This window comes from Triturus cristatus, chromosome 6, assembly GCF_964204655.1.
Source record: "Triturus cristatus chromosome 6, aTriCri1.1, whole genome shotgun sequence".
NCBI lineage: Eukaryota > Metazoa > Chordata > Amphibia > Caudata > Salamandridae > Triturus > Triturus cristatus.
Window position 1 is genome coordinate 1213680250 of NC_140589.1, and position 23423 is coordinate 1213703672.

Consider the following 23423-nt stretch of genomic DNA (forward strand, 5'->3'; position numbering starts at 1 on the left):
TAGCAAGTCGCAAATAAATTGCTAGTCGCTAAATAGCGTTTGTACATGAACCTGTAGGGTTTTTGAATGTTAATGCAGTAATACCGCAAACGGAATGACTGATTCTGCAGGTGTTCAGGATTACCGCACAATTCCATGCTCTGCATCTTGGAATAGAGAATAACAGGATAATATTGCATGCATCGAGGTCCGAAACTAGCAATATTTGCACTTTTCCTTTCACTAATCCAGACATGTCAACTTGGCGAAAGTCACGTGGAGAATAAAAGCTGCGGGTTTTCCAAAACTATTACTTCTGCTGTGGGGAATAGGAGTAAGAACGAGTCCTTTAAAAATGTATACATTTCATTGTGAAGCAAAGGTCCTGGGGGTCAACTTACAGAAGCAGCAATACTTCATCCACTTTACTCGTGATTTGCATATGATATATATTGCAACTGTTTTGCAGATCAGAGCTAAGTCGAGGAGTAATAGGGTGCTGCGGCATGACGCCATGTATTATTTCAGATGGTTTGCTTGTTCTGTTTTTGAAAGATGTTCTTTCAGTAAAAGCCTTGTAGAGTCGTTACCATTCACACGAAAGACGGTACCACAGCTATAAATATGGCATTTTACAGGCCAAAGAATTTCAAGGAAATTTACGTCACCAGTTTTTATGCATGCTGTCATGGGTTATTCTCTGAACTTGTTTTTCTAGGCATTGGAGGCGATTACTGTGAATGTGTTCAGTGTAATATGAAATGTAGGTGTTCAATGTTTGTCCACGGAAGTTAAACCTAGTTACGTAAAGAGTACCATCTGGGCCTGCACATTTCTCATGATCTACGGATATTTACATCTACAGATGGCGTTCGCATTAGTGAAAACATCTGCAAATATGGTGATATTTCTTTATTATTAAGGTTTGGATTAGAGAGTGAAAGATGGGTGTTCACTGGGAAAGGGCCAGGGGGAAGCCATTGGGGACTTTGTGAACACACAATATTCATCAGTTTGCAGGTATTTATACATTTCACGATCTGACAATTGACAAGTTTTTACAAGTAGCGTTTCACACTCGGTCCGGGCATAAATGTCTGGTGAGTGGACTAAGGTCTTGAACGTGAGTTTCCAGGAATGGTGCTGCAATCCTTATCATACATTGTCAAATCTCATACCTCGATTTCCAGATTTACTAGTTACGATAAATTATAACTACACCGAGTTTTGCAATAAAATTGGTGCATAACATGAATATTTTAGTGTTTCATGAAGAAGTTCCGAGGTGAGTGGGACGAAAAGGCATTGGCTGATTGTTGGCAGACTCACATTGAAAGATATTTTATCAGGCACTGGAAGTAGGAATAAAGTTTTCTACTTTTCGATAAACATCACACTTGGTTTGGAATATTATGCTACTGTGCACAGTGATGATGATAGAGCGTCATGATATTCTGAAAATTGTAGGGGTGCATCATAATCATGGATAGTCCGCACCCGCATATATTCTTGTATGGACTAAAAAGTGATCATTAGAAACGTGGATAAGAACGAAATGTGTAAGTGGAATGATAGAAAATTATTTTGTGCCATTCGCGAAAGCACAATGACATTTAGATGGAATTATGTAATCCTTGATGGTCATTGCAAATGTATAATGAAGTAGCTCATGTGTAATGTAATGCATTAGATTTAAATGTTCACCATATTAAAGTCTGCACATGAAGAAATGATTAATTGTGCTTTAAACGTGATGAAATGTTTTGCTTGCAGATTCAACTTTATTAATGCGTGTAATTTCTGATGTGTAGAGGCCTAAATAAATGTTCACGTTTTGCTATGAGAGGCCTATTTGTATTTTCTTATGTTAGCTGAATTATGTAGGCCTGAAATGCGGTTTCCCTGGTAAAGCTCTCATTTGGCGGTAGTCAGCGAAATTCATGTGCGTGCAAGGTTGTTCTGTTCTCATGCTTCTGTTGCAGGTGCAAGGACACCATTCTCGTTAGTTAGACTGACGCCCTTTGTGTTAGGAGATAGGTATGGAGGAGGCCCACAACAAAGTATACTGGAATGTCGGTAATTGGGAGCCGATATTCTTTCTCGCTGAAGAAGCCTGAGACCCAAGGACATACCAACCGTTGCTGGACGGAGTACAAATTTGGTGGAAAATTACCTATGAGAGGTGTCTGGCCAGAGAAGGTGTTTCAGGGGCGTGTTCTATCAATTGAACATTTTGTATTAGGGACAGTGCCCCGAGGGACGAGTTGGCAGAGAGGGGTTAGAGACCCAGAAGGAAGGGATCGATTCTTAGAAGGAAGACCGGACTCTGTAGCTTTGGCTACTGACACTTACAACGTGAGTGTACTTCTTAGGAAGTCTTCACGAGCTGATTCCTTTTCTTGATCTTGCCTGGGAAATGCTAAGTAGGGATGCCACTTTAGTGATAGTGTAGGGACAGATTAACGGATTTCTTTTGCAGCCACTAATGAAGACTAATTTAGATGTTGGAGCAGTTATTGCCTGTTTAGTGTTTTTGGAGTTGCTCATTCTTTTCATGCTACATCGGATTAGATTAGAACGTAGGATGAACTTTGTATTAGTGCCTATGAACTTTTTCAACCTCGTCATGAGGTGCTTGTATGTTCAATTATTTTTGGCTTTGTAATAAAACCCTAAACTGGAATCCGTAGTCAAGTGATCCTTTCCGAGTCAAGTTGATTGGTCCATGCTTTCTAATTTTGAATGCATTGGATTTCTCCCCTTTACACTTTTCAGCAGGTAACAAAGGTCCAGTTGACCGAGGATTCCTAGTAGATTTTATGATAGAATCCAGCGCAATCAGTTGGTAGCAGAGTAGGATGGTTATCTCTAGAGTAAGGGTAGATGTAGAGAAGGGTAGTCATTGAGCCCCATAGAGGCCAAGTGATGGTTGTCCAGCAGATCGTAAGCAGAGGAGGACTGCAGTAGATGGAAATCAATGGAGAGTGACATTGCGGCGGAAGCAGCAGTTCGTGGGAGAGTGAGTATGAACAGGGATGTGTGTCTGTTAGTTTGCTGTGTCGTTTTGATTGTGTGATGTCTTGCAGAGTTGGAATGAGAGTTGAGTGATTGTGGTTTCGGGCCGAACACGCGCGGTCCATGAGATTTGATTTTGATATCCCGGGATAAGAGATTGTGGTGTAGAAGACACCCAGAACTGAAGTTGTCTGACCAGTGATTGTGGGAGTCATGAGACGTTGTTGACTGACCCACCAGTCATAGGGAAACGTGTGTGTGAGTGTGTGAATAACCAACGCAGGTCGTGAGTTACTGTATGTGAACCATTGAGCGAGTGGATCCTTTCGATTAAGTACATGACTGTCCGGCCGTTCGTGGGCAGATACTTGGAGGCAGTTGTCTGGTCGTTTCATGGACAGATGGTTGCCGGAGTTGAGGTTGACAATTGGAAGAGACTGTCCGGTCATTTCCTGGACAGACAGTCAGAGAAGTGACTGTTCGATCGTTTGGTGGACAACCAGTTATTTCATTGTATGACAGAGACGCGTGAGTGTGTGAGAGACAAATTGTAAAGGAGGGGAACTGCTGCATGCAGAGGAAGAGAGACGTCAGGAAGTGCCGCGCTGCGATACATCAGTTATTGTGAAGCCGTGCTGGTATTGGTGGATTGACATCAGGAAGTAAAACGAAACGCTGTGTGTAAAAGAAAGTTGATTTCATCATGAAATGTTTTAAAGTTTTACGAGACATGTGTAGAGGAGATAGGAGGGTGGTTACACGTGGAGGAGAAGAAGCCCCACCTGAGGATACCCCAGCCCATTACATGGCTACGAATGTGGGATTGCCTACCATAATTTGGCTTCAAAATTGGCATAAAATGACTGAAAAAGAGGGCGAATTGGCTTTTCCACGTTATGGTACTTTCAGGTTGGAAGTGTTGTACCAGTTGAAATCAGTGATGTCTTCATTGCGACCTTTACCCAGACCGACACAGTTTTAGGCGCTACATGCATGGATAAGAGCAGCGCATGACAGGAAAAGAGATCGAAGTCAGTAAAGGGTGAAAAATTCGATCAGGGCATTTCAAGATGCGCGATGGGATGCATTGGAGAAAAGATGGAGGGTGGAAACTATTGAGGGGGATAGGATATTCCCGTTGATGGAAAAGGTGGGAGATACCTAGAAGAAGTGTGGTGAGGAAGAAGATAGTGACACAGATGACAGCTTGTTAGACAGATTACTATCAGAAAGACCACCTCCATATAATCCAGATTCAGTAGAGGGAAAGGCAGTACCAACAGAGGGAATTGGGGAATCGCAGACTCAACCTGGTGCGAAAGTAGTTGGAAGAATTTCAACAGGAACAGAAGGGATTGGAACACAGACGCCAGTAGGTATTGAAGCTAATGAAGTTACAGGTGTTACAAGGTTACTGGATGCTCTTACAGTGCCGGTTACCATTGGTCCCATAGTGTCAGTATATGACCCAGATCAGGCGAGGAATGGAAGTTTGGCACAGTCAGCAGTAGGAGGGGGACTGGTTCTGGAAGGAATGGCACAGTGAGTAGAATAGCTCACCTTCCGAGACCCATAGAATCGAGTATGTCATTGCCAGTCACTGCAGACTCCTCTAGAGGACAGATGGATGTAAGAACAGCAAGACCAAAGTCTTTGGCCGATTCTAGATCCGACATAAGGTTGTGGGAACCACCAGTAAGAAACCAGAATGACAGGAGATAGGGATCACGAAAATTCAGGAAGCTGACCAGTCCTTAAGAATATAGCGGAAGAGAACCAAAGTAGAGATCAGAGCAGTGAGAATGGAGAATTGAGTGGTGAATCTAGTCGAGGAACCCTGAAAGTTGCTATAAGAGCAAAGATGTTGGACGTGGTGAGGTTGAAAGCTGAGGTAGATGAGATAATTAGTGAGAACTTGCCTTTGGTAAGAGTGGAACTTTATGAACCAGACAAGTTGCTGTTTGTAGCAAAGGATGTAACTCGCAAGGCAAGGTCAGCACATGAGAAATTGGCAGATTTTGCAAAGAGATATGAGGTGAATCTGTCCAAAACGAAGATGTTACAGGAAGTCACAGATTGCAGTACAGTGATTAGGAATTGGAAGAGAAGAGAGTCATAGGGTTGAAAGCTCACATTCAAGAATTGATTGTGGGTATACATGCATGAAGCATGCTTGATAAGTGGGAGGAAAGATGGTCCAAAAAGAAGAGCCCCAAAAAGAGTGTAGGATAGACACCGCCTCCAGGACGGGGAATAATAGGAGTGGAGAATTATCCTTTGCGAGAGGTACAGAATGGAGGGTATGTGCATGTGCCTTGGAGTAGAGGTGATTTGGCAGCATTTTTGAATGAATTTCCTTGGCTGAGGGAGAAGCCTGTCGAAAGGTACAAGCAGGTCGATCGTTTTGTTAAAATCTTGAAAGTGTTGTGGGTTGATCTGAACACACTGTTTGATATCGTGGTACCAAGCGATTTGTGGGCAGCTTGTAAGGTTGCAGTTGATTGGCCAACATCCGAACCAGACAGGGATTCCGTTACCAATGGTCCTTCACCTATTGTTATGAAAAAGTTTGAACAGGTTATTACATGGCTGAAATCCAAAATCTCGCCACAAAATATTGATTGGGTTAAGATAGATCGAACTGTTCAGGAATCGAAGGAGTCTGTACATGAATACTATGAGAGCCTCCACAAGCCTTTAAGCAGCACAGTGGGTTAGACACCTTAGACCCCAAAGACATGGGACAGTTTGTTTCCTAGTTCGTTTTGGGTCTCAGACCAGAAGTTAGTTTCATGATTCAGCAACATTTGATCTGCTGGCAGAACAAGTCAGTGTATGAAATACTGCGGTACGCCAGGTACTGCAGCGATGAAGTGGACGCAAAACACAGGAAGCTTAAGGATAAGCTGATGCTGGTCCAAATGCAAACCGCTGATAGGGAACTCCAGACATAGTCAAGTGGAGGGACGTTAGGGAGAAGACAGGGAAACAATCAAGGAGGGACCTAGAATGCGCATAGTCAAGAGAAAGGGAAACCTGTAGACCCCAAGACAGGGATGGATGTGGCAACATTAAAAAAGACCACTGCGTGTCACCTTTTGTCACAAGATCGGGCATTGGAAGCGCAAGTGTAGATTGAACCCAGTTGCTGCCTCCCTGTTGGCGGCGAGCTTATGTTTGGTCTGCCTTTTCAGATCATGCCAGCGCCTCTTGACCTCCTCCGGTGACCTCCTGGACACTCCGACTGCATTGACGTTGGTTACAATGGCCTGCCATATTTCGGTTTGGGGTACCAGTGCCGCAGTGGAGGTGCCGAACAGTTGTTGTTCGGTCACCTTCGTGACGAGGATCAGGTCTTCTGCGGACTGAACCCCATCTTCCTCTTGTCCCTGCCCTTCCACGAAAGCGGGGTTCCTAGCTGGTCCTCCGTGGGGCTTGTGGTGTTCGGCTTGTCCTCTGCACTCGGTCCGGGTACATCCATGTTGCTACGCAGTTTGAAATGTCTTTTGGCTTTTTTTTCCCTTGCTTTTATGTTGCTTTTTCCCACCAGGCGCGTGGGATTTGCAGGCCTGTGGCTGGTCTTCGCTGATTTGTGTACCGCGATTGTCCTCATCGCATGATTTTTTGCATTCGCGTTTCGCATTTTTGCAGCGTGACATCGATTTTGACGCTGACATTTGATGCGTTATCTGGCATCTATCGCATGGTACCGACTTGTTGTGAATTCCACGTAGGCACCAGGTTATTTTTCTGCGATAGGCTGCGATATTGAAAGTTGCGTTACACTGCTCTTGCGGTAGTTATCACACACTCTTGTGAATATACCCCACAGTGTAAAAGGATAACAGTCCTCTTCTCTGTGATCCGCAATTAGAAAAAAGCAACTCTGCTATTTTCTTTTTTTATATGATCAACACATCGGTTGGCGGCAGGGCCGGACTGGCCGTAGCGGACACCAGGCTTTTCCCTGGTGGGCCGCCAGGGTGGGGACCGGTTTTGGACCCCTGGGGGCCAGTTTTGGTACCGGGGTCAGAAAAATCAGCCCCCTGTAACAAAATTGGCTGCAACCGGCCCTAGCAAACTGCTCGGATGCAACCCCTCCCCCGGGGGAGCCCAACCGAGCCGTTTCCCAGGGCCGGTTTCGGTTCCCGGTTCGGCCCTGGTTGACGGATACCTGAGAGGTTTTAAGGTGCTTTGTTCAGCAGGCCAAACAGGGTCCATGTAGCCAGCCCATGCTCCTTTGCGATCAGACTGAACTTGTGACTTTGTCCCGGTTAGGTACAACCACATATCCACAGCAGGCGCTTTGTTCTTTTTTGTGCTATTTTCACTGAAATTTCTCAAATTTAATTTCCAGTTCTACTGATTGGATGTTGTCATTTTGGTCTAGTTTTATTTATTAAAATCAGTTATATATTTTTTATTTTGGAATGTTATCCTTTTTTGTGGTGTTTTCACTTCATTACTGTTTGAAGTGTTGTACAAATACTTTACACATTACCTCTAAGTTAAGCCTAACTTATCTGTGCCAAGCTACTAGAGGGTTGAGCACAGGTTAATGTAGGGTTTGCTTGTGCCTCACCCTGACAAGGACTATGGTTGTTGCTGGACCAGGGCTCACACCCCATTAAAACCACAACCCAATTTCTCACAAATACATTCAATAATTTGTATAACTATATTGATATATACTATATGCATCTTAGAATGCTAAGTATGTATCTCAAAGTACCAAGGATGTACTTCCGTAAAGATTAACATATCAGATTTTAAGGTATACATTTCACTTTCAAGTATGTAAGCTGAATTATGTCCATAATCCCCACAACTCCCCAACCCTTACAATACTTCCCCTTTCTAAGTACAGAAGCTTTTTATGGGTTTTTCCCGGCAGCAATTTTCAAAAGGTGAAAATTGGCTTTTGCGAACTGATCACAAAGGTTGGCCACGCCATGTTTGGAGAATGCAGTGCCCTTTATTTTGTTTTTGACGGAGAATTACGTTCTGCTATTAGAAGGTCTGCTCTTGCCTATTTTGTCATTGTGATAAAATATACCCTGGGATTTTTGGCAGAACAGCTAAACAAATCTAGCCATGGAAACATGAAACACTGAATAAATGCGGTGGCTGTGCAACTAGTATTAGTTATTATTAACTACCCCACAGGGACGCCCGCTGGTACTATGTCACCAAACATGAAAGGCAATTGGACTTTAATTTCTAAGAAAACCAAATGAGTCATGGCCAGTTTAGAATAATTACATCATCACTTGCAACTACTGAAATGTTCCAGGCATTTATTTGATTTTAAGTACTTTCAATTTCTCTAAATGTGCATGTTCAATTATTTTAATGAAAACCTGGTTGTGTGCAAAGGTTGTGTTGGGCTGAGTGGTTGATGCGAACCTGGCATGCTGTCCTGAAAACAGGAACCAGTTGAGACTTTCTTCTGCAACAGCCACATTTAGCAGCTTAGCCTCTCTGTCATGCACCCTAGTACAAGAAAATACATACCCCCCTTGACTGCAGTTTGAATGCTAAAATACAGCACATTTAACAGGGTTCAGTGGCGCCCTCCGGCCTCTGGGCCCTGGTGCAGTTGCACCTGCTTCACCAATGGAAGCTATGCCTTTGACCACATACAACCGGGTGTCAACTCTACTGACGTTGGCTGCAAAAAGGGTGAAATTCTTTGAAATAATCTCATTCACTAGTAATTGCTCAGATCACATTCAAGTCTATCAAATGTTTGCCCACTACGCCAATCCATAAGGAGCTCCGCTAAATCCGAATTAGTTCTGCTCCAATGAGCAATCCCATCCTAACTGTTGTTCTAGATTACATATACACAGGAATAGGGTCCAGGCTAGTCTTCTTGGCACACATGATTGGGGTGTAGCATGATCCAACGGCACAGCAAGATTAGGATCTATGTCTGGGACTACCCATCTCACTTAGGACTTCTCATTTTTTCCATGAAATACTGCATCTGTGTCCTATACGAGCAATCCATTCTGGCCTAGAACTTTGGTTGTGTTCAGCAAGGTTTCCTGCAAGGCCTACATCCAACCCAGTGGGTAGCCAACTTCTACTGTGCACAGATTCTGGCTGCACGCAATGTGGATGGCAGCAAGGTTTGGCCTGTAGCCACACCCTACACCCAACCCATCAAGCAGCCAACATCCACTGTGCACAACATCTGGCTGTGCACATAGGGAGGTGCCCATAGGGACTTGCATGAAACCAGGCTCTACACCCAATCCACCGGCCACCCCTAGGTATGCATGGCCTCTAGCCATAGACAGCTGACGGTGATCACAGAGTCTGGTCTTGTGGCCAACTCACACTGTACATGATTAGAGGGCATGCATACTGGGTTGACTACCCAATGAGTTGGCTACCTGGCCAGGCCGGAGGACAGCAATCTGGTCCTAGGCTCAAATCAGCAGACAGTGACCCACCACTCCATATATGGCCTTTTACTTTTTTCAACAGAGGCTGTCTCCATGGCCTAGGCTGCACCATGTACGTATGCATATTATTAGATATTCTTCACTACCACACACTGAATGCATTTTTATGCTAGTGTTAAAAAATAATAGGTTTTCAATAATCAATTCTATGATGTTTCTTGAAATGGTTGACAATGATGGGTGACTTAAAATAATTGTAGTTTTTCATGTTTGTATGTTTTATATTTTTAATATATTTATTTTTTCCGCACAAATCTAGGCATAAAATGGCCACTCAAAAAAATAATACAAAAAGTGTTGGAAGAAGGAAATGGAAATTACTAATAAAAATCTTTTTAGCAGCTTCCTTGCAATCCTGGTATTCTGCTCGCAGTACGACAAGTGTGTCTTCTACTCAGTGCAGTAGGGAGAGTAATCCTCTTCAATGTACAATCATTTTCTTGTTTTTCTTTCTCTGCTTCAACTGCCTCCTTTCCACCAAGGGAAGAAATGGTGTGGAGCAAATATTACAGGTGTATGGGTTTCTCCTCCAGAAAAACAATCTTATCTATCCACAGAGGCAAGACCCTTTTATATCTCAAATGGGAAATATTTCTTTAATTGTAAGGATGTTAATGTCTAAACGAAGGAAATATCTTGTTTCTCAAAGTTTGTTATGATAAAGGTAGCTTGTAGTTTTAAGAGGTTCTTTACCTTGGAATTTCTTCAGGATGCAAGATTCAGTAGTTCATCAGGTGGAACACGCAGGTTCTTTTCCAGATCATCGTCAAAATATGTAGTAATAAAGGTAATGTCCATTCCAGGTAGTATCTTCATGTTTCTTTATTCAAGTAGATGTTATAGGGAAGAGAGCCCCACCAGGAGCAGCCTCACTGCTGCTCAGCCCATCTCCAACTGACACTCACACACACAAGCATTCCATTCACCAACATTCTCTCACACAGACACTCAGGCTGAGCAGCAGCAGTATAACAAAGCTGTTTGAGTTAACAAGCTCGGACAGAGGTTTGTGAGTCTACGAAATTATATTTTGAGGAGGAAATGCAAGTTTACAGTTTCCATGCATCATGTTCAAGGGCATCACTTAAACATTTCCATAACTGTACTTGCCTTTTTCTGTGACATGGGCTCATGGATCATAAAAGCCTGCAAGGTAGAAGCAGTGATTTTTTTTAATTGTGGTGTGGTACGGAGTCCCTTTGTCAGATCCAATATAAGCGTGTGGGTAAGGGACAGCTCCCTGCCTCTCTGTGGCTCTCCACTTATGTTGTTTACAAGACAGGTATAAAGCACCACATCATGTAATGGTGGCCAAAACCGAAATGTTCACATCGCAGCCAGCCAAGCAGAGTGGTTAGGTTCACATCCCTCGGTTTGTATTTATGAAACCACATTAAATGAAGGGAGAAAAAGGTCCCTCATTCAGTAGGATTTCTATATTTTCAAATATTGTGAGCCGGTCCCTGTCGACGAGCTTGAGTTCATGAATGTCAATGAGTAGGCACTCAAGATACACAGAATCCCCTCTCTCATTACCGTCAGTGCCTGCCTGACACCTTGTTGTGGTGGGTGGCAGATAAGCAATAGGCAAATAAAGATGGCCATAACCTCTTGACTGTGTGACTACAGAGGGTGCCACCCCCATTACCACCATGGTGACATGATATTTTCATCGTACCCCAAGTGAGGTATGATCAACACAATAGTTTCCTAATCAGGCCCTGTTTGTATGAGTACATGTAGAAGGTAGGTGGTTCTAATTTAGCCCTGATTAAGAGCTCTGTCCCATATGGGCAATACTACAGTCCGAAACATGTTGGCAAGCACTAAGGATATGTGAATCACAGTACTCATTTGAAATTCCTCGTCTTTTCTTTTAAATTTTAATAAAATAAATATCTTCAGGTTTACCTTAAGGAAATGGTATAACTCTGGATCCCTTCTTCTATGAGTAGGTTGAGTCCATCCTGGCCGTGCTAACTTTTAGAACAGGGACAGGTTACCTATAATGAAGCATGACACAATAAAGTAAACGATGTTCTATTGGGACTTGAAGAGTCTGTTGCTGATATAGGTTGTCAAAGTCATTGACAGATACCTTATTTTAACACAAACCTTTCAAAATCAACTGACTGGTTTCATACCAGACAAAGCAAAGGCACTCCCCTGAGGAAAGTTCTAATTTCATGTGTGTTTTGGAGCGATTTCGTTCAGCAGTTTCTGCTGCAGCAAAGAGCAATATTTCATAGGGGAGTTTAAAGATAAGATTCGCTTTTTCCATTTGATCCTTTGTTTTCCCCAAGATGGCTCCGCACGAAACATGACTTGCTGAAAGTTAATCCATTAACCTATCAAATGCGAGTATATTGAGACATGGGGCCCTGAACCCAGTGGCACAGTTAAAAACCATACAAAGTGGACTCGGTGGAATGGACACTGACATCAGGGTGCCCAGAGTCAACTGCGCATGGCTAAAGGCATGGCATAGTGGACTGTATGGGTGGAGCCGGAACAAGTCCTGACCTCAAGTAGCATCTACACCAAGAACCACTGCGCATCACCAGATTATATTAACATGGAAGCTGGATGCAGTATAACAATAAACACCACAGAATAAACTTTATTAAAGGTAAGTTAAGGTAATGTTGCTCATTAAATATTTTTAAAAAGCTCACAAATTCACTTCAAACAATTAAATTGTCATTATGATTATTAAAGTCAGGCAAAACAATACTGAAATTAGCCAACGTGATTATTTATAGCTCACCTCACAGTGCACTCCTGATGACCTGACAAGTGAGTTCACAGATGACATCAACATTTTCATTTTCAATGAGAGTGTCAAACAAGGGGAGTGGAAATTGTATGTATAGATGTGATAAAGTACACATTGAATAAACACAAAAAAGACACAAGTGAAAACCCACATATCCAGAATGATTGGTATGGGGCTTAAAACTGTGAATTAAAGATCTTCATGGTGAAGTGAGGGGGAGCATTCTGATGACTATGGTGACAAAAAATTATTTTTAAAAATGAACAAACGAAATATGATTCTCAATATTCTCACACTAGAGGTGGAAAATGCAATGCAGAGTCAGAAGGTCAGCAAAGCCCCATAACCAGACATCGTGCTGGCGGACTTTTATCGGGAAGATATAAAACTATGGACCTGAATGCCAAAGGAAGTCATGGCAGTGACCTGTTATTATCCCATTGCACATAAATGTGCAGTAAAAGCACCCCATACAACTACGTATCTATCTCCCGGATTGATGTGCTGGCAAGACATATGGCCAACCACTAGAGTTGGGTGAATGGAGGACCGTACTCATACACATGCAAAATGGCTTTTGACAAGGACCAACCAATGAGCCTAAATATGGTTTGCATAAAATACATTTATGTAAGGAGAGTTGCATTTTATGTGACCTTTGTGAGCCTTAAAGTAGCTTTGGACTGGTGAAGAAGCAAAAGCTGTGAGTCACTCTTGACGAAATCGGCATAGGGGACCACTGTTAGAAGCAAAATAAGATCTCTATGCTAGGACAAATGCATAATGGCCAAACGGCTAGTGTACCAGTAGTTTTACAATATCCTTAATTATATAGCATGTTTTTAAAAAATATGTTTAGGTGTTTGAGGAATTTACATCCCGGTGTATCAAAATGTGTAATTTGAAGATTCCTATTTTACCTTGTGGCAATAATGCTGCCCTTTTATCACAAACAGAAAATTATATGCATAAATTAATTGTGGGGTTTTGTGCAATACTGCTAAGATACTAATGTGATCATAAACATTGGCATAACTAATGTAATGAAAATTAAAACTGATGATCCCCTTAGAAAAGTGTTTGTTATTAACTAAAAACCTTCGGAAAGGGTTAACAATTAATATTACCTGGGGTTAGTTGTTTGGGCTTTTAATCGTCTAAAGTTGTGGCCCATAAAGCCCTATCTAATGGATCGGAGTCCACAATTGAGACTAGTCACCAAATAAATACATTTAAATAATGTGAAGCATATTAAGCTCCATAAGGTGGCCAGAGAGTGGTTACGTTTAAAAACAATGGAGATTTATTAAAAGGTTGAAATGTCTATTGACTCAAATTGATCAAATAAGTGCCAACCAATAATCAGAACATGAAAGCATCAGTAAATGTGAAGTTCAAATCAATCAGTCATATCAGTAAGAGGACAAATTATTGTAAAGTTGCCCAAAAGGAAAAGTTAAGGAGATCAGTTCTCCAGTAAAGAGAGCACACTGCTCAGCTCTAAGCTGTCTCGAACGTGGAGAAAGCATGTCTGGAGCAAGTTCTGACGATTCTGAAATATGAACTATTCTATACTAGCTTAAATCACACAATTCTAACATTTGCTACACCTACACATAGTTCTCATAAAACACTCCAATCAGGCTAAAGCCTAAAGATACAATCTAAAGCTCATTCGTTTCTCAGGATCCTCCACACTACAGTTTCTTTAAGCATCCTTAAAACTTATATTTATCGGCAACATAATAACATACATTATACCAGCCTGTACTCTGCAGGTGTACTGTTGCAACTACATACAACATTCTAATGTTATCATGCAAAGAAAAACATATCGCATGGGAAAGAACGCAAAGACACATCTTGTTTGTTAAGAAATTACAAATTACCACCAACTTCAAGTTGGTGGTAATTTGCGATTTCTTTGAAAGATGCACTTTTTGGCATTTTTCAAAGGGCCATGTGGCGCACATACATGCCCTTAGGGCATGTATGTGCGCCTCATGTGCACTCATGCTCATTTCAGGGGTGCATCAGGGTGTCCTTATGACACCCTTGCACCCTTGAAATTATTCTCAATTTGTGATTCTCTAATTGCGAATCGCTAATTGAGACTGTCTTCCCATTCATTCCTATGGGCCTCCTGGCCCAAAGAAATGAATGGGAAGGTGTTCCTTAATTGCGATTCGCAATTTGCTAATCGCAATTAAGGAATGCCAAAGAATCGCTAACAATTTGCGAGTTTTTACTTACATCTCGTTTGCGATTCCCAAATAGCGATTCTCAAAAAATCGCTATTTGAGAATCGCAAATAGAGAATTTGATACATATGCCCCCAGGTTCGAGTCTCGTGGTCAGCTCAACAGCCCGTGATTCTGGGTAAAATGACCTAATCCCCCCCATGCTTAAAAAAGTAACATGACCTTGTGTAATGCTAACTGTTGCTTCTGTGAAAGCGCTCCAATACATAGCGCCGCTGTGCAACATCTATGCGCTGACCGGGGCACACTGATTTTTTTTTAAACGTTAAGACACCCTGCATAGCAGCTAGCGCTGCTGTGTAACATGTCTAAACAAGCATTTGCAATGCAATAGGTCCCGCATTTACACGAGTTTAAGCTATTGGCATTGTAAATGACAATGCCTTTTATTTATGTTTGAAAAACGAAAACAAAAATAAAAGGCATTGTTATTTGCAATGCCAATAGCTCAGACTCACGTAAATGTGAGACCTATTGCATTGCAAATGCTTGTTTGTAGTTAGCTTTCAGAACCTTTTCAGATATTATTGCCCGTGCACCAGTATTGTCCTGGGTGAGGCTCAACAGGAAGCGGTTAGATGTTGTCTACACACAGTCTATGTGGGAAGTGTTTTTGCACAGTAAAGCATCAGAAAATCAATGGATTGCACACATTAAAGTTATGCTCATGACCATTGATACAGAGTAGGTGTGGGCTAACGCTGCCCTATTCAAACACAGCAACTTCGACCTAGGAAGAATTTTATGCAGCCCGTCTTGGCATTACTGAGCATTGGGCATTTCCCTGGTGGGCTGGCAGAGTGGTGGCTAGTTTCACTGCTGGTGGGGCCGGTTTGTTACCAAGGAAGGGTAGTCTGCATTTCCTGCCTGTAATGCTTCTACACCTTAAAAATAAACAAATGCAAAACAAAACAGAGTCCAGTACATATATGAATGAGGGCCTTCTGGATTCAAAAGTGTATTTCTTTATAAAGTATTCTTTGCAACGTATTACAGTTTAACATTTTAGGTTGTACCATTGCACTCGGTGGCAATTTCCAGAAGTGATCATTTCAGTCATGAGCTTTGAGACATTCATGCCCTCACCACTACTGCTCTGGTGATGGTGCTATTGTTGAACCTGGAGTAGAGCTGTCTTTTGTCCCCTGTGTGTGGCCTGGGTGTTGCTGTGGATGAAGTAATATTATGGTCTTTTGTTTTTGTGCAGCACACACCCTATACGGATGTGTTTTGGGGTGCTCTTGTGTCCTGAATGAGGATGGGTAGGTCATGTGGGAGGGGTAATTGCTTAGAATCATGCAGTGTAGTGGGGTGAAGGTCTGGATTGTGCAGGGTTTAATTCTTTGAGGTGCTTAATCAGTGCACTGTGTTAAACACATCCTGCCTATGCATATTTCATAAGGATTGGCCGTGATAGTATTTCGGGAGGGTGATGTTTTAATACAGATGCTAAAACGAAAACAAGAGTACCCACCCTTGGTCAGTGCATTAAGACCTTATGCTCCATGTAGCTAAAAGCCTTTATTCAATGTCATCCATTCTTGCAATAATTCGTCCAACCCACTCCTCACCTAGCGCCATGAGACCTTTGGTGAGTTGTGCGCTATACAAAAATCTTTGACATTGACATTGACACCATCCAACTACGTTTATGTTATGTGTATATGTATATAATATTATCACATGCAAGGGTACCCTGGTGCTAGGCAGGTCTGTGTCCCTAGTCCTGTTTAAACTAAGTTGGTTTATTGATTCAGCTTCTAGCAGAATTCAAGAAGAGAGGAGGGGGCTCTAATGTGGAATGAGAGTGTGTTCCATGCTTTAGAAGTGATGTAAGTGTGTATGCGTGGGATGTTTGGGAGTAGGAGTCCTCTGGAGAGAGGTGTCCAGGCGGTTGGTGTAAGGAGATGCAACGGGTCAGGTAGGTGTGGCCTAAATTGTGTAGTGCCTTGAATGTGTGTGTGAGGAGTTTGTAATAAGCCAGTTGAGCTCCCTGAGGTGTGGTGTGATCTGAGTTCTGTTTGTGAGGTTGAGGATGAGTCTGGCTGCCGAGCTCTGGATGATTGGTAGTCTTCTGGTGAGTTGCTTGATGATCCCAGCTTACAGTGTGGCCTGTAATCCAGCTTGCTGATGCCTAGACAGATTTTCTAGTGTTGCATGGGAGCCATTTGAAGATCTTACTCAGCATCTTCAGGGTGTGGAAGCAGGATGCAGTGGTTGCATTGACTTATACGAACATGTCCAGTTTGCTGTCAATGATGATTTTGAGGTTTCTGGCATGGGTGCTGTATGTGGGTCAGAGTTCGGCCAGCCACCAGTTGGAGTTCCATGGTGAGGTGTTCTAGCTGGCGATCAGTACTTCAGTCTTGTCGGTGTTGAGCTTGAGATAGTTGGCTTTCATCCAGTTAGTGGCTTCAGTCATGCAGGCAGTGAACTTGTTTCTTGTGTTGGGGGTCTTTTTCAAGAGGGAGAGTATGAGTTGCATGTCTTTGTCGTAGGAGAGAATGTTGATGTTGTGTGCACAGAAGACAGTGACCAGAGAAATCCTGCATGTGTTGAAGAGGGTGAGGTTAATCGATGAGCCTTGAGGCACTCTGTAGATGAGTATGCGGGCTTCCAAGGGGCAAGGTGCCAGGCTGACAACTTATGTTCTGACTGTTAAGAAGGAGCAGATGCAGAGGAAAGCGGGTCCTTGGATGCCAGTCACATGCAGGTGCCTGATGAGGATGGGGTGTCAGACCATGTCAGATGCTGCAGAGAGGTCCAGGACAATGAGGGCTGCAGTGTCTTCTGTCAAGGATCATGTGGATGTCATCTGTGGCAGAGATGAGTGCTCTGCCTGAGTTCCGACTGTGTGGCATCAAGGAGCTGATGGTTTCTGAGGTGGTTGGTGAGGCATTGGTTGATTAGTTTCCCTAAGACCTTTGCCAGGTATGGTAGGAGGGAGATGGGTCTGTAGTTGGAAATCATACCTGTGTCAACAGATAGCTTCTTGAGCAGGGGTGAGACACCGGCATGTTTCCAGGTGTCCAGGAATGTGCCCGAAAGTTGGAGGTGTTGAGGATGAGTGTTAGTGCTTTGCTGATCGATAGGAGTCCATTGGGGAAGGCCTGGTGGTGTCCAAGGGTCCGGTGGGCCCCTGAGTGGATGGTATTTTTTGTAGCAGCAGTTTGGAAGGTGGTGAGCGTGGGACACAGAGTCAGGGTTCATTTATCGGCCATGATGGGAAGTTGAATTGCGCCAGTAAAGGGGGCTGTTTGAGGGTCGCAGTTGCCATATATAGAGGGGATTTTGTTGCAGAGAAATTCCGAGAACTTCTTGCAAAGGTCTTGCGAGAAGGTGATGTTGCTTAAAATAACGTTAGGCACAGTGAAATCTCTGATGATGTTGAAGATTTCCTTGCTGTTTTTAGTGTTGGGTTGATTGGATCTGCAAGAGCTGTGCACTTAATGTTCCGTATCTACTGGTGGTAGTGTCTTAGGGCGGATTTGAAGATGTTCTTGTGGTGTAATGACTTGTTCTCCATTTACGCTCAAGTAGATTGAAGTGACGTTTAATCAGCCTGACTTCCTCTATGTTCAAACTGACCTGTGGTCGGGATCTTGCCTTTGGGTTGCGCTTGAAGGGAGACAGGGTACCAGAGAATGCAGTGAATCAGCTGTTTATGTTCACTATTGCTTTCAGCAAGTTGCTGCTGTGCTTCGGCCAGTGAACGTTGATCTCGGAAGCCTACTCCTCTTATGTGATGCTTTTCCAATTAAAGGTGGGTGGGTCCAGTGGTGGTAGGTCTCTGGTGGTGAAGGGTGGGTATGCTGAAACTGATGACAGTATAGTCTGTCCAGGTCATAGTTGCTGGTTTGTCAGCTGTGATGCTGCTGATTTAAGAGAAAATTGGGTCTAATTGGTGTTCGGTGGTGTTGGTGGGCTTGGTAATGTGGTGAGTGTGGCTGAGGATTCCCAGTTTCCCAAGAATGCCTGTAGAGTTTGGGTCAGCGCAGTCTTCTAGGTGAAAGTTAAGGTCTCTGTGGAGGGTGAAGGTGTTGGGCTTGAGGATGAGGGCTTGGACGGAGTCTGTGATGTCACCGGTGAAACTGGTGCAGGGTTTTTGTGGTCAGTATATGAGGGCTCCGCCCAGGGAGAAGTTGGTTGGGATGCGTATCTTGAACAGGAGGTGTTCCATGCAGCTGGTATGAGTGTCCATGTAGGTGGTGCAACTGATGGTATCTTTGAATATGATGGCGATTCTATATTTGGGTTTGTGCTGACAGTCTTACCTTGTGATCTTGTAGCCAGCGAGAATGACTAAATCGATGTTCGGTACAGAGATTGGGTTTAGCCAGGTTTCCATGAGGAAGTGCAATTCTGGTGTGTGGCTGTGCAGTAGGTCCAATATCTCGGTGGTGCTTCTGGTGAGCTTGTGGGTGTTGCGAAGCATGCATGCAATTGTGACATGTCGTGTGGATTGGGGTTGGTCTATGTGAGTTTGAGTGAGTGGGGTGCTGGGTGCTGTTGGTGCAGGAGTGGTGGGTGTATGGTGTGGGAGAGTGCATGAGAACTTGGAGGACGTGCATATGAATGCTCCTTTCCTATTGTATGGTGCAGGGCAGCAAGTGATAGCCAAGGTTGAGAGGTGAAGGAGCACAGCCGGGTAATGGTGGCTATGAGGAGGACCAGGGTTCCTGGTGCTGGGCGTGATCCAGGCTCAGACAGGCACAGGAGAGCTTGCTTTTGACATGCCTTTAGTGCACCAACAGCACCTGCTGCATGTCCTCGCTGCAGCCACCATTAAGTAGGTCCTGGGGGAAAGAGGCATGCAGGAGAAGAGGGCAGGACATCAGTGATGCCACTTCCTGTGCAGATGGATGATGGAAAATGAAGTCATCTTACTTGGCTTTTTCTTTTAAAGATGGTTTTGGTGGGCAACTAGAGATGTTGCTTCCAGTGCAGATGGATGATGGGATATCCAGTGATATAGCTTCCTGTGCAGATGGGTGATGGAAACCCATTCATTGAGCCAGCAGCCCTGTCTACATTCTCCATCTATCCATCCATTCAATGATAGGATATTGTTCTATAATGAAAAAATCACTAGGGGGGTGATAAAAATCTGCTCTGCAAGCAGAGTTGGCAGAGTTTTGGCCACTTCATTTTACGCATGTAACACAGAATTATGGCCAAATTCTGCCAACTGTCGCGTGTGGAATTTTTCTCGCACACGGCTCACCATTGTAAGTTGACAAATGCAAGTGAGATTTGGCACACCTCAGCAGGATTTTCAGTCACTGAGAGGACACCTGGTGAGATTTCCCCAATGGGGGCGGCGCGACCCTTCGCGGTCAGTAAGCTGCCGCTCAAGTAGAAAATCTACTCGAGTGGCAGCAAAATCAACCCAAGAAGCAGCGCTCTCTGGCACTGCGTGGTGCAGTTTATGCTGATTTTTGAGTGTGGAACAAGCTCCTGGCTTTAAAAATCAGCGTACCATGCCTAATTCCACCCGTTTGCCGAACTCCGCAGAATCTCGTGGACTTTTCATGTAACCCAGGGAATTCCGTGGAGTGAAACTCCCCAAGTTCCGTAAACCCCTAAAAATTACCATATTTGCATTTTTTACACATCAGCTTCTTGGCGGAACATCCGCCCTCGACCATCCAAGTACCTGTTGCTGTGGTCAGGCTTGTTTACATGCAGTAAAGGCTTGGCTCACAAAATTTGTCAGGGCTCGTTTGATTTCTAGACCAGCCCTTTTTTTTGTAGAATGAAACTTAATAAACTAGTAAATACTGCCTAAACTGGTTCACATCTAGCAAGATACTTACACCACAAAGAGTCAATTAGTTGTGAGTACGATCTGAACTGGATCTATCCTGAGGAATGGCGCACTTTATACCTCAAATTTTGCCTTGGTACATTGCCAACTAACACTTATAGAGCCTAGTGGAACGAGGCCTCATACAAGAATGCCTCTGTGATTGTGGCTTTGGAGGCAGGGATACATTTAGGTACTTATGCTTCTGTATAACAAGTCAGCCAGAGCATGGAACAGGTGGCTGTTTCCTCTGTTCAGCTCCCGCCAGGTGATAAAGAGTGTTAATGGACTTGCACTTTGTTATGAATCTGCTGAGCCCTTAATCTGCAGTGCTGTAGTCTCCTATTTGTGGGCTGCATGATGTGCCAGTGGGTTGGCTGTGCAGAGGGCTATGGAATGTATCATTTAAGACAAATTATCTTCCTGAGTTTTGGGAGGAAGAATGGATTTTTACTAATTTGCCTGAAAGAGGGAATGCTTTTCTGCCATGGTGGTGGCCCAGCAGCCATCTGCCTAACTCTACACTAGTCCGCAGGTGTGTCATAGGCTGGTAGTAACTCTTTGTTACTGGTAGAGATTCGTTCCAAAGAGGGCAATGATTGAATGGTCGTGGTGGTTCAAGCATTTCATCACCCAGTGTAAGTGATTTTTCCTAGGATAGACTGAGAATTGATCAGGCATTGAGACCACTCTGTTCTCTACCTCGTTTAGATTTTGTCAGGAAATGGCCTGGAGGTTAAATGTTGGTGAACTCTTCTGTTCATTCCTCTTTCTGTCCGCTGTATTTCCCGTACTTTTGATTGTGTCTGTATATTTGTTACCTGTGTCTCCTCCTCTGTGGACACTGGTATCTGACTCTCGTTAACAGTGGCCTGATCCCTCACAGTGTTGATTAATACCTCCAAACCTCTCCTGCCTCCTTCCCTCTCCTTCTTCGTCCTTGTAAGCTAGGCATCTATGGACAATTCTAGGAGTTACATTTTTTTTTTTTATATATCTTTATTGCATTTTATTGTTTCCTGATACAGTATGTTACAAGCATCATCATATTACACCTTGGTTACATCTGCACCATACATATAATTCAGGGCGTTTCCTACCCGCAGTTTCAGTACCACTTACATCTACAGTGTAAGGTTACTCATACATTTACGAGCTGTAATGAGCTCTTACAGCCCGCGCATTCTGCCAATTCCAATTGAAGGCCAGTGTGAAAATGTTTAGTGCACCTCTTATGCAATTATAGGATTTACAATGGTCCATCGTAATTCCCTCTCCCTTGTTCCCTCCTTTTCCTTCTCTTGTCACATTTAGTTCCTCAAAATGGACATAGAACAGCATGAACTGCTATAGACACATGACCACAATAACATAACAAGTCTCCTCATTTGGATGTATGGGTGCCTGTCTGCTGGTCTGTGAGTAGGGGTGTGTATAAGTGTCTATGTTTCAGTGTAAATAGATCTCTTCAGGTGTTTCTTCTCCTGCATACTTTCATGTCAATGTTATCAATGTCCATTTGTGTGTATAGTGTGTGTGTGCACTATGCAAAAGCCAAACCTTTTGGTTTTGTCAGTGTTTGTTCTATTAGTAGCCTCTGTTTGGTCTTGATGACCCCTGACATCCTTTCAACTTCTGCCCCGTGATAACGGGGAGATCACATTGGCTACCTGCAAGCAAGATCTGAAGCTTAAGGCAAAAGAAAAAACGAGATCTTTTTAAGGGTTATTGTGTACATTTACGATAACCGCTTCAGACACATGGGTTGTATAAAATTCTATAGAAACCATGCTTTTTCAAAACTCTTATTACACAAGCATTGGCAAAGTCAATGCCTTTAAGTCGTCACTACTCACTATGCCAATGCCACATGCTTTTAAAATATGACGGCATTGCAAACGCTAACAGTGGTGATTGACCATCTTAATCAAACACAAGGAGATGACGGACGGAGCACTGAAAGTTTTCTGACACTCATGCCCAGTCACAGATCTGGGTTGAATCCATCATCATTCTTTGGCTCACTTCGCCACCCCAGTTCAGGCCCAGCTATATGCAAAGCAGTCTTGACCCTGGGCTTCATGGGAACAGTCCAGACTGAACTGCCAAGCCAGGTCTTCCCTGGACCGGAAACAAGCATCCTGGGACCAGGCTAGCTTTAATCCAGTTGCAAAAAGTGAGCAAGGGACCCACGTCTGGTCATATCCTGCCAACTTAGGGCAAACAAAGCAAACACAAGGAGATGATGGATTGAAATCGGTCCCAGGATGCTTGTTTCCGGTCCAGGGAAGACCTGGCTTGGTAGTTCAGGCTGGATTGTTCCCATGAGGCCACTATTGGCTTTGCCAATGTCACATGCTTTGAAAATATGCCAGCACTGCAAACGCTAACAGTGGTGATTGACCATCTTAAACCATAGAAAGCATTGTTTTCTATACATTCAAGATGGCTGCCACGTTTCGTGATACAGCAAGATGATGCAACACAGGGGCCATATTTGTAGGAAATAATGGGCAGGGGGAAGGTTCAAACCTTTGGGACAACATGTACGGCATCACCAAGCCCACCATATTGCACCTGCAAAGCTGAAGAGAAGTAGCAGAAAGGAGAGTGGGAGAGGAGAGAAGAGAAGAGTGGGAAAGGTTCGGGGAGCAGGGGAAGAGCGCCAGTGTGCTCAGGAGCAAAGGAAAGAGCAGGATATTTACTCTCGTGGAGTGCTAAAAAACTTTACATCGAAAAATGATCCAATCAAAAGCAAGGGTATAGAAGATATGCTCCAATGAGGGGACAAGAAAGAATGGGGAGTAAAGCCATCCAATTAAAAGCAGGTAACTGAGATAGACAAGAGAGACATCCACTAATGAGCATTTTAAGCAATGATGTCTGTCACGAGACTGCAGTAAAATCTAGCTTGTTCATTCAAAGCAGACAACCGGCAACTATCAAGTAAAGTTGAAAAATGGCAAAAGCTCAAAGTTTGGACTAAAAAGACATCTGGTCTAAGCATGAGGTCTAAATTGAATCCTCTTCAGTTGGTTATGCTTTAAAGACTGAAAAACAAATGAATTCACAGAGGGTTGCATTTTTGACAATCTAATCCTTGCCATTGCGTG

At 43.5% G+C, this 23423-nt stretch overlaps 1 pseudogene; it reads left to right on the top strand.

Moving 5' to 3' along the window:
- The window catches only part of LOC146821186 (uncharacterized), a 171622-nt pseudogene that overhangs the window by 127803 nt on the left and 20396 nt on the right, over positions 1-23423 (top strand).